A 14,816-nucleotide genomic window follows, 5' to 3' on the forward strand; every position below is an offset into this window, starting at 1 on the left:
CTTAGAAGGAAATTTATAGCTATAGATAATTATTTTTTAAAAGAAGATCTTAACCCAATTCTCTAAACTTCTATCTTAAAAGGTGTAAAAAGAGATTAAAACAAACCTGAACTCAAAGAAGGAAGGAAATAATAAGTAGGAACAGAAATGAATGAAATAGAAAGTGAACAAATAATAAAGAAAATCAATGAAACCAAAGGCTGGTTCTTTGAAAATGTCAATAAAATTGATAAACATCTGGCTACACTGATCAAGAAAAAAGAAAACAAATATTTACCAATATCAGGAATAAAAGAGGGAAATCCTAAACTACACTAGAAATTTCATAGGCATTAAAAGTGTACTGAGAGAAAATCATGAACAAATCTATGCCAATAATTTAAATTTAGATACAATAGACAATTTCCTTGAAAAGAAAAAATTAACAAAGTGAACTCAAGAAGATATATAAAACCTGAATATCCTATATAAATTTAATTCCTAATTCAATGCCCGTGAAGGTAACTTTAGATCCATGTGGATTCACTGGTAAATTTTATAAAACATTTAAAGAAGAAATAACACCAAGCCTTACTTTCAGAAGTCTCTTACAGATTAATGGTTACTAGAGATGGAGGAGTGGGAAAAATGAGTAAATGTGGTCAAAAGGTACAAATTTTTAGTTATAAGGTAAATAAGTTCTTACTCCTGAAACCAAAATTACACCCTATGTTAACTAAGTAGAATTTAAATAAAAACTTGAAAAAGAAGTGTTCATCAACCCATTCTTTTATTATACGTTGTTCAGGGACTGATTTACTTAATACTTCTTAATAAGTTAATATACAGCAACCGTGTTGTTTGAACTATTGAAGATAATGCCAATGTTTTTGAAGAAGCATCTTGTCGTTGACCATGATTGTTGGAAGGAGGATGTACATACATCACTTATAAATAAATTCTGCTCTTGGCCATCTTCAAAAAAACAAAAAGATAAATAAGTCCTGGGGATGTAATGTATAGCATGGCAATTATAATTAACACTATTCTATTGTATATTCAAAAGTCTTTAAGAGAGTAGATCTTAAAAGTTCTTGTTATAAGAAAAAAATTATAACTATGTGAGATGATGGATATTAACTAAACTTATATGCTAATCTTATCATAATATATACGTATATCAAATCATTATGTTGTACACCTTAAGCTAATATGTTACATGCCAATTATATTTCAGTAAAACTGGGAGAGAAATATTTAAAGAATAAATATTGCTAATATTTCACAACACTTATGACTATAGAGGAGGAAGGAATATTCTAAGAAGCCAGTATCACCTTATTATCCAGTACTACCCTTAGACTCAGGCAAGCAAGGGCCTTGCTCTGGGCTTTTATGCCCCAGAGAGCCCCATACCTCAGAGTGCCCTCCTCAAGATATTCTAAGTCCCACTCTGGAGACTGGGATCAATTGAAACTAACAATGCCATCTAGGTAGGGTGTATTGAGACTAGATGGGTACTTCTTGGTCCTCGTCCCATATTCTCCCTTCTTTGACCCTCTACCCTCACCTATTATCAACCATATGCCCCATTTTGCTCAAGGGCTCATACCTATAGAGTCAACCCAGGACCCCATGACAAGGTTTTAATTTCAGGACAGATGCCCGGCAAGCAGATTACTCCCTCTGGCTAGCACAATATTGTTTTTGTGGGCTCGTGAAAGATTGGGCTTCCAGAATGATACTGACATGCTGATTTTGAGCAGCTCTCACATCAGACCCGTAGCAAGTTTAGGTTTCTGGGCTACTAAGAGTTCACTGCCAACCCTTGTTTGGGTTCAAGCTACATATTTAGACCTATACCTTGATTCTTACCCATCTACGTTCTGATTGCAGTGCTGCCCACGATCACAGCACCTGCAGGCTGTATGTGTCTTTCACCTGTGGTGGTGAGAATGGTTTACCCTCTGCACTTCCCACATCCTGGTTGATGACCCAATCCTCTCTTTAGGCTCCACAGACATGTAAGCAGTCCTTTGGAAGTGGCTGTGCCTGTCTCCTCTGAGGGTTTTTGAGATCCTTGCTCTGAAATACCCATTGCCTTTCAGATTGATGATGCCTCTGATTGGTCATCCTATCCCAGGATGGCTTTAGGTCACACCAGATGACAGGTGAACATTTCGTGTACAAATGGGACTGCCTTTCTTGCTTCACCTATAGACTTCCTCACATCTTCTCCCTGCCAGTGACAATCTATGGAATGCAGAAGTGTGGTCAACATTGAGAAACATCACATTCTGGAAATGCAGCTATTATAGCTAAGACTTCTACATTTATGCTATACAGTACCAAACAGTACATTTAACATGACCAGAAAATGTAATATCATTCACATTTCCCTGCACACTTTGGGTAAGACCTGCATTTGTGGTCATCATCAGCAAAGCATAGTAATAACTATTACTGTGTCCCACTGGAAGCCACTATTCATGGGTGGCAGTTGGGTGATGTGGCATCATGACTACTGATGTGATCAACATCAAGTGAATGGCAGGACAGAATTGCAGAGGTAAGATGATCTATGCTGTTTCCATAACATTGGTTCTGGCTTTATGAATGATAAGAGTATTGCTGCATTTTCTCTAGATGGCACATAGAAAATAGGCCAGAGGCAATACATTTGATGATAAAGAACTGGAAGACATGGTTTGGGACCCTAAATAGGAAGAAATGGATACTGCAAAGAAACTTCCTGTGCACCAATTAGATAATAAATAAAAGTATAAATACTTCTTTTTTTTTTCTTCACCATACTTCACAGAGGCCTATGGACTTCACAAGGCATTTTTAATCAAATTGTTTATATAGACAAAGGCCTGGCAAAAAATATTTGTTTGGAGCCCCACACATCCAAGGCGCACTCCTACTGATATCAAAACCAAACATATCACACAGAAAAGAAATCTGCAGACCAGTATCCCTCAAGATCACATATACAAAAAATCCTAGTGCCACATTAGTAAGTTAAATCCAGCAATAAAAAGGATACCATGCCACAAATAAGTGGAGTTTATCCCAGTTTTACAAAGTTCATTTAACGTTATAAACATCAATCAGTTCACCATTTTAGCTGAATTAGAAAAGAAAAACCACATGCTAATCCAAATACATGCAGGAAAAATATCTGACAGACTTAAATATCAACTCATGAAAGCATTTTATGTCTGGCAGAGGGGCCTGGGTGACATGTCTTTCTGAAATAGGTAAAGGTCTGATCCTGGTGGGGGGCTGGCTCACAACGGTGTACTTCCTGTATATCCTTCCAAGACTGATGAGAGACTGTAGCTAAGGGAAGACCAGACACACTCTCAAGAGCCCACCACTGGTCAGTGGCAGTGCTAGAATGCAAATGTTTTCCTGTCTGTCTCTAGACCATATCCCTTTCTCCACCTCACAGTGTCTCCTATAAAGAACTATTAATTTCATTGAAGTAGACTGTATCTAGTATTGTTAGAAAAAAAAATAAAAATTGAGCACAATCTCTGTTCACAACAAAATTGTACCTATTTTGTACATTGAGTGTATTTTTTTAGAGATTTTCTTTATTTATTTGAGAGAGAGAGACTGAGAGTAGGGAGAGGAGCAGAGGGAGAAACAGACTACTCGCTGAGCAGGGAGCCAAATATGGTACTTGATTCCAGGATCCCCAGATCACGACCTGAGCCAAAGGCAGACACTTAACCGACTGAGCCACTCGGGCACCTCTTGAGTGTATTTTTTTATTTATGAGCATATTTTTGAGACATGGATTCAATGTGCAAAAATTGCTACTCTTTTTTTCTATAACTGAATCAGAAGCAAATACAGTTTGGTGGGAGAGCAGATTAAACAATTTTGAAAGCCTTCTTTAAGAAAGAGAATGCAATGCATACTAAAAATTAATACAAACATGAACATTTATTTAATCACAACAAATCACTAATTTTACAAAGCTGACAAAGACCACAAACAGAAAATCCAGAAAAGTAACAAATATTATTACTCACTAATGGCCAGCCTTTCCTCTATGCTATGTTTTCCTTACCTTTTTTGACTCATACTTTTTGTTTTTGTGATATGGTCTTCAGTTGGAGAAGCTAGAAAGATAATTTACTTTTTTCTCTGGCATAGTCAAATGAGTTTATTATTATTAATAGTCAAGATTCGAGCAGCCCAGATGGCTCAGTGGTTTAGCGCCACCTTCTACCCAGAGCGTGATCCTGGAGACCCAGGATTGAGTCCCACATCAGGCTCCCTGCATGGAGCCTGCTTCTCCCTCTGCCTGTGTCTCTGCCTCTCTCTCTCTCTCTCTCTCATAAATAAATAAATAATTTTTTAAAAAATAGTCAAGATTCATAAAACATGCAACTTCACACAGAGATATACTGTTTTCTGTGTGGTTTGTGCCCTATGAACACAGAGATTCTTATAAATGCTATTTCCACAATTCCCATTAAAAAGGAAAACAAACGTGTGTTTGCATTTGTATACACTGCATTATTGATTATATTCCCACAGGAGAGAATTCCTGACCAAAAGCAAGGCCTGAGTTGCCTCTACTTGAGCAACATGAGAACTGCGTGGCATTTCTCTTATCTTTCTCTATACCCTGACCATGACTTGGTTCAATGTGAGAAGAGGGCTGCAAGGCCTCCTACTCTGGAATCAACTCTCTCAGTTCTTCTCCAGCAATCTTGCCTCTCCGGGTTAGACGTCCCCTCATCTGCTCGAGTGCCCAACTTTATCTTCTCCCAAACAGTTCCCTGCCTCATGTTTGGTTTGAGGATTTTTACACAGAGAGGACAAGAATTTGACATTCTTGTTCTCAGCTCCCTGTATGCCTCCATCTGTGTTATGTGGGCTTGGGCAGAGTCCCAGAGAACACAGGAAGACATTCAATAAATAAAAGCTGGAAACACTTGGGTTGTCACCCATGAAGGGTCACTATGCAGTGGGATCAAATCATAGGCTCTTTTTTTCAGGTAGATCACTCTCAACAAATGCACTTGAAAGTTTTGGAGTTGTTTAATGTTTGCAAGTAATGTTCCCTGAATTAACTTCTTATTATACAATCTCATTTTTAAAGAAACTGTTCTTTGGGACACAGAGCTCCATCATTTTAACATCAGTTAAGACTATGGCCAGAAGAAAACACTGTTTCCCTATAGGAGGGCCTGAGTGTAAAACCTCTCTCCAATCTAGCTGTGTAGGGATGTAGACATCAGCCCTGCAAACTGGGAAAAGCTGTTCACGTCCCTGACAATAATTGCTGTTTTTACCTGCAATATACTTCAAGCAGTAAGGGGAAAATTATCAGTCCCATATTCCAGGCACCTCTGCTTCTTGCATTCTTACGCAAGACTCGAACCTGTTTTTACTTACTATGGGCTTTCTCTCATTTTATTTGGGCATGAAATTCTAATGACTTAAAAATAACGTGATACCTATACATATTCCTTTGCAAGTATGAAATTTTGCATTTAAAAAGACAATACAAGAAAAATAATTAGAGGATGGCCCTGTCATGGATCCATATTAAAAGTGGCTGTGCACAGGGCAGCTGAGTGGCTCAGTAGTTGAGCATCTGCCTTCCGTTCAGAGCATCATCCCGGGGTCCTGGGATCGAGTCCCACATCAGGCTCCCTGCATGGAGACTGCTTCTCCCTCTGCCTATGTCTCTGCCTGTCTCTCTCTCTCTCTCTCTGTCTCTCATGAATAAATAAATAAAAATCTTTTTAAAAATAACAAATAAATTAAAAAAAATAAAAGCAGTTGTGTGCTATTAGCTTCTCTCTCAGGGGGCACTTTCTCCTTTCTCGTGCCCCACTCCCCACTCCCCACTGGTATCCTCTCCTCCACTTCACAGATTTCTTGCCATTTGTTAGCAAGTCGGTTTCTCAACTCATTATTTTTGCCCATTTATCAGCCTTCAGCCCCCTTCTCTTTATTTCTATCCACTTGCCCCGCCCTCCTCAGCAATCTTCATTCTCTCTCTTTTGAAACAGCAGGTTTCATAATCTAAATGGGGAGTGGTGAGCACTCCCCACCACTGAAAGGTTTGATCCCTTTTATCAGAGAAATGACAGGCAAGCGGGCTTGAGACAAGGGTGTGGGCATGGGGACAGAGTGGAACTGGGGGTCTGCCAAGACCCCTGCTAATCTTGAATAGTGCTCTTTTGTGCCCTCCCTCACGTGGGAATAGAAATGGAAAGTACCAGTCCCAGGATCCTGGAAGTATTTTTGTTAAATCGTTTGATGATTGTTAGGTGATTAACATACTGATTGTTGCCACAGACCCCCAAACTCTGGATCTCCCCAAGATCCTTCAGCATTCCCTCATTCCAGCCATGGCCCCTAGTTAGTAAAAAGGAACAATCATGATAGAGAGCTGAAACAAGAAAAGGCAGAATGGAACAGAATAACAATGCTCATTGCCTCTGTGACAACTTCCCAAGTTAACCTTCCTAAAGCTGAAAGGCACCTATTCTGTCTGAAACAGAAAGGAAATGAATAGAGAGCTCAAATAGCATAGGGCTTAGGATGTCAAGCTGCATAATCAGGCACAGTGTTGACTCCCAGCTCTGCCTTTCACTGGCTGAGGGATCTCACCATGAACCCTCTAAGCTTTAGTGTTCTCTTCTGGGAAGTGGAGATACTAACTTCCTCTTTCTGGTAGAGCTGTCGCAAATGTGCAATGAGAAGCTGTGCTTGACTTGGCTGAGAATAAGAAGAGATGGAAACCGGGACTACTCTTTCAATGCAATGTGGTAGAGCCTAAGTGGCAAATTAGAAGTGGGAGGTATTTATTAACTGCACTTTGGGATCTCACAACCTAATCAAGGAACAAAACTCAAAGAAAAGATAACAATATAATTCAGGATAAGGCCAATGTTATTATAGACAATAGCCGTTGCAGGAGACAAGAAATTTTTGAATACTGAGGAAGGGTGTCAGGATGCTACAAAGGGCACAGAACTTTTAACTTTAAGAAATCAGTAATTTTTAATGTACAACAATTGTTATACAGTTTTCATATCCTCAAAGATCAGAGACAGTGGGAAATTACATAAGATTTTGGAGGACAAAATCTGTGACTACCCATCTTGAAGTTGGCCTACATCTTAATTAACGTTTTGCCCTAAGGGTATGGCAGTCTTATCAAAAGGGACCATTGGAATAAGCTCTTAATAAAATAATTGTGGAAAGGGCGATGAGGTTGCTCCCTTCTGCCCCATGATCTTAGGCATCTTTCAATCAATCACTGATCACATCAGTTCCTATTACCCATCTTTTTTAGGTGGTCTTCAGTCTAGTCATCCACAGGTCAAGGCCACCTTTTCAATACTCCCATACAACCATGTCCTCAACTCTTGTGTAGCCTGCAAGGACCAATCAAGACCCAAGAATGAAAGTATTCTTTTTTCCATCAAACAAGCATTTAATTATTAATACTATAACTTTTTAAAAATTTGATTAATTTTTTAAAAGTAGCAAGTACAAACTTAGCTGTGTAAGGGAAAAGCCAATTATATTGCAGTGTAAGATGAAAGCTCAACAGTTTAGGTCATAGGTGTCAGTTTCCTTGAGCAATTAGAAGAGGCCCTTATGTGGATCCCAGAGGGCAAGGACGTTAGCAAGTTCTGAAAAAATTAGGCTTTCCATACTCAGGGCATCTGGCAAGAATCTAGTGTAGACAGACACTGAGGTTGCTCTGTATTCTCTGCTTTGAACATAGCCAAACTCTAACCCTCAAAAGTAAGTCAAAGTAAAGGAATGAGAATCCTCAGCTGATCTGGCAGCAGAACATGGAGGGAAGAGAAGGAACTCATCACTATGTGGTTTAAACAAGCCAAGTACAGATCAGAATCTGGGCAGGCACATCCTGGTATTGTCAAGGTTAAAATAGAGACAGTGGCCAAAAGGTTGATGGTGATGGCCACTCAATATACCTGTGTTTTGAGTCACACTAGCTGACTCCTTGCCTGGTGTACTGGGATTCCTCCTACCTCTCTCCAGGGGTGGATCTTCTTTTTGTTCTGCTATATCCCATGGTTCTTGTTTCTTGGTTTGTTCCCATTCTGTACTTGGTATATTTCCTAGTAGCATCATAAGAAATGATAAATAGAAATATTCTGAGACTTTGTATGTCTAAAAGCAGAAATTTTGTTTTATCTTCACATGCAAGTGAATAGTTTGAGTCAGCTTAGAATTATGGGTCAGAAAGAATTTTCCTTCAGAATCCCGTTGTCTTCTAGCTCTATATGGTTTGCCTCAGTGTTGCTTTGAGAAGTCCAAAATCATTCTGATTCCTGATACTTTCTATGTACCTGATCCATATCAGAGATTCTATGTTTAGAATCTTCTTTTCATACCCAACATGACTAAATTCCATGATGACATGCCTTGGAATGCATTGTTTTCATTTATAGTACTAGGCAGAGAGCCTTTTTAAACCTCTTCTAATTAAGAAACACGTGTCTTTCATGTCTAAAAAATATCTTGAATTATTTATTGGTAATTTCTTCCTTTCACTTCCCTCTATTCTTTGTGCCTGGAAATCCTATTCAGATACTAGACAGCCTAGATTAGTCCTCCAATTCTTCAATCTTCCCTCTAATCTTTTATGTCCTTACCTTTTTATTCTTCTTTCTTAGAAATTTCCTTGTTATCTTCTAATCCTTCATTTGAACTTTTCAACTGCTAATGTGTTTTTAATTTCCAAAAGCTCTTTTTATGTTTCCTGAATGTTCATATTTTATATCATTGTTCTTATTTTCTGGATGCAATCACTTATTTCTTGAGGCTATTGATAACATTTTAATATATTTTTCCTTATAGAATATAAAACTATGTTCTACAATATAGTTTTTTTATTACTACAAGTTGTTTTTTTTTTTTTTTTTTTTTTTTGCTGCTTGCTTACTTGAATGCCCCTCCTTCATTTTAGAGACTGTTCTCAGAAGTGAGAGACTTCTTAGTTGTCCATTCATGTTTAAAAGGGAGAAACTAAAAATGCAATTTGGATCTTTGAGCAAGTGGAAAGGATTGTCCACCAAACACTTCACATTATTTGTCTGGACAGCTTGATGATGTCCAATTACATCTGTAAGTCTTTATTTATTTATCAGATACCCCGAGAAGATACTTCAAACTCCTGCCTGGAGGCCTACAGAGTCTAAGGTCTAATTGCCAGTGCTCTGGGAGTCAAATAGAGAAGAGAAATGATGAGGAAAGGTGTCAGCATTCAAGATTGTGTGTGTGTGTGTGTGTGTGTGTGTGTGTGTGTGTGTGTGTGTTAGTACACAAAGATATACTGTTTTAGTCAGCTCAAGCTGCTATAATAAATACCATAGACTGGGTTGCTTAATCCATAGACATTTATTTATCACATTTCTGGAAGCTGGGAAGTCTAAAATCAACCTGTTGGCAGATCAGTGCCTGGTGAGACCCCTCTTCTGGGCTTACAGAAAGCCATCTTCTCATTGTATCATTATAGTGGAGGGCAGAGAGAGAAAGCTCTCATGTCTCTTCCTATAAAGGCGCTAATGCCATTCATGAGGACCCTACCTATGATGATACATAGAGAGATAGAGAGATAGAGATAGATAGATGATAGATAGATAAATAGATAGGCATATACCACACATACATACATATACATAATCACCTGCCTTGAAGCCTGAGTTTAAGAAATGGTGAAGTGTTAGTTGAAAATAGGAGAGACTACAACTGTATTGAATTTTTGTCTCTAATTGAGGGAATTCAGATATGCAATTTATTATGACAATCAAAGAAATTAGGTTTAAAGCCTTAAAAACTTCCATTAAAAATATGACTATATTGAGCACTTGGGTGGCTCAGTCAGTTGAGTGTCTGACTCTTGATTTCAGCTCAGGTCATTATCTCAGGGTTGTGAGATCAAGACCCACCTAGGGCTCCACACTCAGCAGGGAGTCCGCTTTTCCTCCCCCTCTCCCCATGCCCCACTCACACTCCACTTGTGTGCTCTCTCTCTCTAAAATACATAAATAGATCTTTAAAAAATATATATGATTATATTGTATTTTAGACTAGGTCTGAAAAAGAGAAAATACAGTTTGTATTGCAAAATGCCATCAACGAGGATGATGTAAAATAGATCATACTTCTTCTCTATCATCAGATATTGTACCTTCTTTTCCAGGTCCACATAGAACACTGATAGAAATGGCTATACATTAATCCCCAAAGAAAATCTTAATAAATCCCTAGAATAAATAGGCTATGGGGCAAAAGATGGTAGCCACTTAATTGTCCACCTGAGGAAGAACTCACAGCTAAGATCACATTTTTAATTTAAAATTTAAACATAAATATACTAAGTAGAGAGGTAAGCAGAGAGCCTTCTGGACCAAGGAGGTGAATGAAACAATGTTCCTCGAGAACAGGTGCACAGAGAAGACAGAGAGGGAAAGGGAGGAAATGAGGATGGAGAGGTCCTTTCATAGCTTCCCCTCGCAGGAGTTTGGATTTCATCATGGGGGGATTTTGAGCAGGAGAGTGACAAGCAGATTTGCATTTTAGAAAAATTGCCCTAGTTTCTATGAAAAGGAAAGGGTGAGACCCTTTCTTTGCTAAGAGCATAAAGTAAGATGAGGCACAGAAATGCAGATATGAGGCAAATGGAGAATTATTTTCTGCAATGCTGTCCAGTAGAACTTTCTTCAATGATGGACATGTTCTATGCCTGCTCTGTCCAGCACGAAGGCCACTAGCCACATGTGACTACTGAGCACTTGAATTGTGTCTAAGGCAACTAAGGAAATGAAATCCTAATTTTCTTTAATTTCAATTAACGTAAAAAGCTGCAGGAGTCTATCGGGTGGTGGAGCTTTAGAAGATAGAATTCTGTGTGTGTGTGTGTGTGTGTGTGTGTGTGTGACTGTGCATTTAAAAAATGTGTTAAATATCTTTATTGAAGTATAATTGGCAAAAAATAAATCACACATGCTTAAAATGCACATTTGGATGTTTTGACATATGCATATACCATAAGCCATGGCAGGATCAAGAGAATGAGCACATCTATCCCTCTGAAAGGTAAATATAAAATTAATACACCTGAAAAACAGATGTTGGGTAAACATTAAAGGACATTAAACTTTGTCATCTGTTTCTTTGTTTGCTTTAATACAAGAATGCAGCAAAAAATAACCTGACATCCTTTCTGGCCTTGGTTCTTTCAGGTTGTTTTTTGTTTTTTTTTATTCAATTTCAGAATTATATAAACAATCATACAGCTGAGGCAAAGGTTCTGGAATGGGCTAGAGGCAAGAGATAGGTTCAGATACATGATTTGGGACCCAGAAAAGCACAAGGTAGTTTCTGTACCAGCATTCTTCACTTGCCTCAGGGAGGAGCTGTCAACCATTCCCAGAAGACTTTTTGCATGAAATTTAGTCTACTTTCAATAAATTACCATTATGCCTACACCTAAGAGAATTCTATTGTCCCCAGAAAATTCACCCTGAGATTTAAGATTTTCTGAATATACTTTTTCTTGTGTGTGCATGTGTGTTTTTCATCTTATAGGTTTTACCACTTAACCATTTGTATAACATGGAATTTCAGTCAAGAACACGTATGTGCTTTATAGAGGGTATTAGTTACTTTCAACATTTCCAGGAAACAGAAAGAAAACAATTTGAAAGAAAGTTAACAGGAGGGACGCCTGGGTTGCTCAGTGGTTGAGCGTCTGCCTTCAGCTCAGGATATGATCCCAGAATCAGGGGATCAAGTCCCCATTGGGCTCCCCACAGGGAGCCTGCTTCTCTCTCTGCCTATGTCTCTGCCTCTGTGTGTGTGTGTGTGTGTGTGTGTGTCTTTCATGAATAAATAAATAAAATCTTTTAAAAAAATACTCTCTTGGCCTAAATATCAAAAGTTAACAGGAAGCATTTTCACTTCTTCAAATGAGGAATTTTTTTAAATTTTAAAACACGTCAAACTTAAGATGTGTTAACTTTTTGTCTTGGCCCTGAGGCTCAGAGAACATGCTTGCAGAAGCTTCCTGGGTGCTGGCTCTGCATGGCATTTGCAATGGGACTGGCATGCTACTGGGCAATCTCTCCCTCTCCTGAAGTATATTTAAAGCAAATTACTATAACTCTTTGAAAAATTAGTCATGTTGACTTATAAACTCTACTTAAAGGCTGATATGAGCCTCTTCATTTAATGATAGAGATAAGAGAATTCTTTTTATTAAAAAATGGATTTGAAATAACTCCAGGCACCCAACTTAACACTGGCCTTCCATTTTCCTTCACCTTGTAAACCCCTTCCAGCTCTAGATAAAGCAACAGTGCTTCATACATGTATGCATGCATCAATTATTTCATTCAGTAAATGTTTATTGAAAGTTTCCTATGTGTCAGGCACTTTTCTAAGGACCAGAGATACAACAGTGAACAATAGCAAAAAAAAATACAACTGTTATCCTGGTTCACAGGGGGGAAGACAGAAAATTTAAAATAACAACAGTAAATACACGGTAGGTCATATAAGGATAAGGACTATAGAAAAAATAAAATAATAATGTAATAAGAATTGACAAAAGAATGAGAGTTGCTATTTCATATGATTTTGTCAAGAAAGTCACTGATAAGTTGAGATTTGATCAGATTCCTGCAGCTAATGGGGGCGTGAGCCACATAGCTATCTGATGAAAAGGCCATGAGGCAAGATTGTCCTTGGTATGTTTGGGATTGTCTGGGACAGGATAAACCAGAGGTCAGGGAGCATACAAAGAGTCAAACCATGTAAAGCATAAGAATATTACTACAAGGACTTTTACCCTGAAAGCAGAAGTTACTGGCAGGTTTCCAGCAGAGCTGTGATGTTATCTAACAAGTGTTTTTAATAGACCACTCTAATGGCCAGTGTGGTAAGGATAGACTTGACATGGTGTGGTAGGTAGAATAATGTTCATGGCCTAATCCCTTGAACCTCTGAATATGCTATGTTACATGGCAAAGGGGAATTAAGGTTGCTAATCAGATGGGAAGAGATAAGGAGATTATCCTGGAGTCCCTGGGTGGGCTCAATGTAACCACAAGTGTCTCTCTAAGTGAAAAAGGGGGCTGAGAGTTAGAGTGATGCAGTGTTGAAAGACTTGAACGTCACTGTTGTCTTTGAAGCTGGAAGGGGGTCATGACTCAAGAAATGTGTGCAGCCTTTAAAAGCTGGAAAGGGCAGGGAAATGGATTCTCCCCAGACCCTCTAAAAGAAATGCAGCCGACACATTTTAGACTTCTCATATCCAGAAATCTATGATAATAAAGTTTCTTTGTTTGAAACCACAAAGCTTGTACTAATTTGTTGCAGCAATAAAAGCTAATACAGATGGAGTGCAAAGGTGGAAGCAGAGAGACAGGTCACTGAGCACTTACCATATGCCAGACCCTGGGTTAGATGCTAATGATAAATGGAGAGATGGTTTCTATCATCAAAAAAGCACACAGTCTAAAAGAGGGAGGGAGGGGATCCCTGGGTGGCTCAGTGGTTTGGCGCCTGCCTTTGGCCCAGGGCCTGATCCTGGAGTCCTGGGATCGGGTCCCACGTCGGGCTCCTGGCATGGAGCCTGCTTCTCCCTCTGCCTGTGTCTCTGCCTCTCTTTCTCTCTCTATATATATATATCTATCATGAATAAATAAATCTAAAAAAATAAAAAATAAAAAAATAAAAGAGGGAGGGATATAAACAAGTAATTATAGGACAGAGTAAAAACTGCAATACAGATGTACATGTAAGGTTCATTTTATCATAAAGGGAGAAGTAATCAGTCTCCTTCCTTTCTTTGGGAATTAGGAAAATGCTCCAAAAGGATCTAGATGAATGTTGAGGAAGAAAAAGGACTGGGCACACCAGATTGTAGGATCAGCACATTCAAAGGCACAGATATATGAAATAGGGTGGGATGGTCCAGAACTATAGTTGGAAAGTCATCAATTTGGTGGACTAGTAAGAAATGAACTGTGAGACCCAGATCATGAAGACTTTTCCATACTAAGAACTGTAGATAGTGGGAATAATTTCAGGAGGCTAATCAGGGATTTAATCTGTTTTGCAAAGGTCATTCCAGGGGCAGTGTGGAGTATATACTGGAAAAGAATAAAACTGAAGGTCAGGATTGAAGACATAAAGGTTTAAGAGAAAAGAGAAAGATACCAGAGTAGTAGACTCAATAGGAGCTGAAGACTGATTGTATGTGGGTGTTGGAAGAAGGGACTGGTCTAACATTACTCTAGATTTAGGTTTGGCTGATTTATCAGGAAGAATTAGATTTTCCTGTGAATAACAAGGACAAAACATAGCAAAGACTAGAGAAGACTGATGCTTAATTTCTTGGATGTAAATCCAGAAATTGGCAGTGTAGGATGAATGACTGCTCCACGAAGCCCTCAGAGACCCCAGCTCCTTCCTGCATATAATTCAGTGTTCTCCAGGTGTGGCTCTCAGTCTTGTGGTCCAAGATGGCCATTCAAGCTCCTGTCATCACATTCACTCTGTAGGTAGCAGGATTGGAGAAGGAACAAAGAAAGTAAGGACAAGGGAAAGATGCTAGCAATATTTTAAAGGTTTTCATAAGCCACCATGTGACACATCTATTTGCATTCCTTTGGCCAAAACTTCACCACAGAGAGATTGGGAAAGTAATCTTTTTTCTGAGTGGTCATTAATCCAGCTAAAAATATGAAATTGTATTACTATGGAAGGAAAGGAGAACAGGTATTGAGAGATAACAGTATCTCTGCCCCAGC

The 14,816-nt window shown here is 38.7% G+C and overlaps 1 long non-coding RNA gene across 1 annotated transcript; it reads right to left on the bottom strand.

Moving 5' to 3' along the window:
- Positions 1-768: 768 nt before the first annotated feature.
- LOC144283142 (uncharacterized) lies at positions 769-8,355 on the bottom strand. Its single transcript, XR_013351514.1, has 3 exons — positions 8,025-8,355; positions 1,855-2,232; positions 769-954 (listed from the first exon to the last, which is right to left on the bottom strand). It is a non-coding gene; the product is annotated as an uncharacterized LOC144283142 (long non-coding RNA).
- Positions 8,356-14,816: the final 6,461 nt, after the last annotated feature.

This window comes from Canis aureus, chromosome 1, assembly GCF_053574225.1.
Source record: "Canis aureus isolate CA01 chromosome 1, VMU_Caureus_v.1.0, whole genome shotgun sequence".
Classification (NCBI taxonomy): Eukaryota; Metazoa; Chordata; class Mammalia; order Carnivora; family Canidae; genus Canis; species Canis aureus.